This window comes from Poecilia reticulata, linkage group LG2 (genome assembly GCF_000633615.1).
Source record: "Poecilia reticulata strain Guanapo linkage group LG2, Guppy_female_1.0+MT, whole genome shotgun sequence".
NCBI lineage: Eukaryota > Metazoa > Chordata > Actinopteri > Cyprinodontiformes > Poeciliidae > Poecilia > Poecilia reticulata.
In genome coordinates this window covers 21,969,531-21,974,022 of record NC_024332.1, presented here as the reverse complement: position 1 = coordinate 21,974,022, position 4,492 = coordinate 21,969,531, and the positions used below count along the sequence as shown (strand labels likewise).

At 40.1% G+C, this 4,492-nt stretch overlaps 2 protein-coding genes across 4 annotated transcripts in view; one reads left to right on the top strand and one right to left on the bottom strand.

Moving 5' to 3' along the window:
* Positions 1–2,599, top strand: part of LOC103482291 (microtubule-associated protein 1A-like) — a 6,747-nt gene extending 4,148 nt beyond the window's left edge. The window contains exon 3 of the mRNA XM_008438371.2: positions 2,572–2,599. The gene's annotated coding sequence lies outside the window, so the exon portion shown is untranslated. The remainder of the gene's footprint in view (positions 1–2,571) is intronic.
* Positions 1–4,492, bottom strand: part of kalrna (kalirin RhoGEF kinase a) — a 174,826-nt gene that overhangs the window by 123,337 nt on the left and 46,997 nt on the right. The gene's annotated exons all lie outside the window — the stretch shown is intronic.

Sequence of the window (4,492 nt, the reverse complement as noted above, 5' to 3'; positions counted from 1 at the left end):
ACATGTCCGGTATCACGTGACACGGGAGAGACTGACTTTTCAAGACACCAGGTGATCGATCGCCTTTGTTAGTTCACTCCCGGGTCAGAATTTTAACTGCGTAATTTGACACCCTGCCATGTGTCTGTACTCCAGAAGAGTTTGACAGAAAACAGTAAGACCTGTAACAACAACAGATTTTATTTTTTAAACTTTTTTTAAACTTGAWAAAAGTTTAAAAGATAGCAAAAAGTATAAATTAGCAGCATTAGCAGCAAAAGGCATTAGCAGTWTAAAGCTCTTCCCTATGTAATGCTAATGGCATGTCCCAACTAACATAACTTGTCACAGAAAAATTCTGAAGTTCTGGGTCCTTCAGCTCCTGTGTAGTTACAGTTTTTCTGCTGGCTGTTCTGTCTAATTGAGATAGTAGCAAATATGTAAATGCTTCCAACTGACAGCGCAAGCACCTGCAGAAAGGAATGTGCACACACACACGCACGCACGCACGCACGCACGCACGCACGCACGCATGCACACTCACACACATAAACATAGATAGTATTTACAGGAACTTAATGTGAGAATGCAAATAAGTATAATGTGAACTGGACTGGGTGTAAACCAGAACAAGTCTTGTTGTCATGTACTGTATGTGGATGACGGATGAACAGGTCACTGAATGAAGTGTTCAGAGAATGCTAATGCTTTTTATCTCACTTTTTTAAAAAACATAAAAAAACAAAAAAAACATGTACAAACTAGAATCATCAAAACTTCATGGTTTCATGTTGGTTTCATGCATTATTCTCATAATGTATTAATGTATATAACTTATTTTAATCTCCACAACAAACACACAGAGACAACAACGCATTAGCTTCACTTATAGAGAGAAAAACCTCTCATTTGTGCAGCTTACCCACTGTATGCTACTGTAATCAATATTTGAAAAAATAAATACATCTGGATATTATCCATTTCAGTTAAGTTCTACAACAACAGATCCACACAGCCATAAAAACTGAAAAATTCCCCTGCTCAGCAACAGGTTACTGCATTGACAGTTTATCTGGAAAAGTAATGGCACACTTAGAAAATAGCATATTTCTTTTAGTCTTTACATGCTAACACTAAGTGTTAGTGGTTCTAACAAGTTCCAAATGTTCTATGACATCCATTCATTTGGAGAGATTGATTCTGACTAGTCACTCTGCAGCTGAAAAAAGTCTTCAAACATGCAAAAATTCTGGTAAGCACTTGAGTACACATCAGTCACAACGCAACGCGAGGTCTSTCCAAGGATGCTAGAGAAAATTAGCGTTAGTTGGTTAATTTAAAACTAACTTGTCATGTTCTAACCCTAAAAGGAGATGGATCTTATCTAACATGCAAAGATGAAGGAATTCAGACCTCCTGCAAAAYARAGTAGTCACAAAACATAATGCATGACTCCATCCTCAGACAGGGCTTTACTGGATTTGATGTTGATACATATGAAAACATTGCAGAGAGGACACTGTCACTGAAATCTGTGATGTACTCATTTAAAGGAGCACCAAGCAGTCTGAGGAGTAAGGAGCAGACCACCAGAGAACAACTCAGCAACATGATTTGTTGCTTCGTTTGTTGCAGTCGGTCCTCCTGTTGCCTCTCACTCACAACCACCTTTGATCGAGGCTTCTGTTTTCCTCATCGCAGATGCTCAACCCACACACACACGGACACACGCGTGYACACGCACACACAGCTGTTTGCATGGCAGCAAAACAGAGATTAAAGCAGCACATGGCCAAAACAGTAAAGTTTCCAAAGTGAACACGCACACAGAGCAGGTTGATACCACGGCCTGAGCAGAGGGAGAAGGGTCACAACTCACTGTGGACCCACAACCAAGCAAAATCCATGTGTTCCTTAATAACATGTGGTGGTATTTACATCAGCTCTGATTTAAAGCTGTAGATAAAGTCCTTTACTGTGTGTTTTTTCTGCTGTAACAGTTATACAATGCGAATACTGCTGGTGTCATTCAGTAGTAATCAACGTACTAATCTGCTTTACAAATTATTTGAAAACAATGTTGTAAAGCAATGTGTCACAGTGGACTGGATATAATGTTAATGTTATCCTCTGTACATTTATGCTCGTTTGTATTTATTCAGTTGATATTTAAATCACCACCAACAACAAACATGATCCTATGTTTCACGTTCAGTCCTATGTTCAGTGACTGTGTTCCTCTATCCGRTTTTTAAATGTGATTTATGTCAGAACCCGSTATTCTGACGTAAAGCTCYTCTCTTTCAGTCTCTCCTTGCTGGTTTCTGTTGTTACTTCCCAATTGGCTCCCTTTCTCCTTGCGTTCTAGTGTTTGTATTTTGTTGGATAAAAGTAAATAAATAAATAAATATGGACTGTTTTGTCTAGTTTAAGCATCCTGGTGCGTTGTTGGCCATTCATGGTAGGATGCAATAGAAAGTGGATGGAAAACGTTGGGTTTTGACTGCAGTCACGGAGTCGCTCATCGGGTCTGTTGGGGTAAAAACCAATTCTCCACTTAAGGTTGTGTTCATGTTTTAATCCTGACCAAAGAACAATGCAGGACATGATGGATGGCCGGACGGACGGACGGATGCTACAAGCTCGTACAGATGTGTGTGGACGCTGGAGATTTCCAGCTTATGTCATCATCTTTTTTTACAGTGACTCAGCATGTTCAGCTACTAAATAATGTTTCAGCCAAGAGACAAGTGTAACTCCGCCAGACTTTGTGCATTAAACAGTGAGCAAATCTGCTGAACAAGTTCCCAAAGACATAATGGATGCTTCAAACTGGATGTACTCCAGGAACTGCAGTGTGCTTGGTCCTACAAGTAGGAAGTGACATCACTGACGGCAGTGTATGAATGAGATATTTTTTCTCCATCTGTTCTCGTGGCTGACTACAGCAGCAAGGTTGCCGTGTGCATGGGAGSTCATGTTCAACATTTCCAGACATGTAGATGTTACAGGTCAGCATGCAGCCCTGTTGGAGCTATTAGCACTACTTTCCCCGTTATGCACACAGGTAGAAGCTGCTCTGTCTTTCTATCTCTCTCACACACACACACATCCTAAAATACACGCACTCACACACACACACACGCACACACACACACACACACACCCTCACACACACACACACACACGCACACACATCTGATGACGACACAGCAGCACAGGAAGGATTGAACTGCATAGGAAAGGAGAGATCTTAAAGTTCTGCTCCCGCAGTGAGACGTCACTCAGCAGGGAAGGTGACTGAGGATGTTCAGACCGTCTGCAGGAATCTCTTCCAGCACAAATAAATTAGCACAAATGTGACAAGTCCTCTGCTGAGTTTATTAGTGCTTCATTTCTCAGATGAGAGTGGCAGCAGCCAAAATTTCAAAATGTTTACAGAGGCCTGTTTCGGGATCAGATCCAATTCTGTCTGATGGAAATTAGAAGTGCAGTGTGCGTGTGTGTGTGAAAGAGTGCAGCATGTGTCACCATCCTTCCACAAACCCACACACTCATATCATGTGTCACTAGAAGGTAACAGGTGATGCTCTCTGCATTCTAGTGACAGCTGCTTCCTCAAAAGGCTGCCACGCCTCACATGTTGCYAYGACRACCAAGTTACCACACTCAATGTTGCTGTTTAGATGTGAAATGCATTCAAAGTGATATAAGGTTTAGGCTGATGATGATCAATGCACATCCTTACATCCAGGCYTGTTATCTTTAGCTTGGCTGTTATCTAATAGCATGTTTAGGTCCTGGTTAAGATTTCACGTTGACTTCAGGCAGCAACATTTAAGCTCACACATATCTGATACTGACAGTTAAAATAAACATCTACTAACTGCAAGAGACCAGAAAATGTCAGATGTTCTTATTCTGATATCRGCACAGGTCTTACACATGTACAGTACATTATATTAACACAAATTAAGTATGTTCTGTACATAACAGTGATTGTCTTCGTCAGCGTTTGGTGCATTTTTAATGTAAATTAACAGATAAGATCACATTTTGGTTGCATCTTCTGGTCAGGAGTAGATAAACAATAAATCAATTAATCGCATGATAAATGAAAATTATCGACCTCATTTTAATTCATCGGCTTTATCGTTTATTCCTGCCTTTTTCTCTTTCTATTGATGGATGAATAAAAGCTCAACTACGGTGCTCTCCTCGGACTGATCCCTCCCTTCCTCATTTGCTTAGTGTAACAGAGGRGTGAACTASTGAATCAGGTAGTCAAATGTGCCCATCTTCTCCATGTAAATGTAATGATTATTGAAGGGCAATATAGCATACAAACTTCATAATCTGTACTCTTTTGGTTGGATGTAGTTTTTATTTCCACTTTGATTTTATGTTGYGTTTGGTTTTCATTCAAGTGCATTTTTTTTTAACGGAGACTGAGAGTCCATTTTATTTATTTTTTTGTTGTTTTGTTTATTTTGTTCACCAGTTCCAGTGTTTA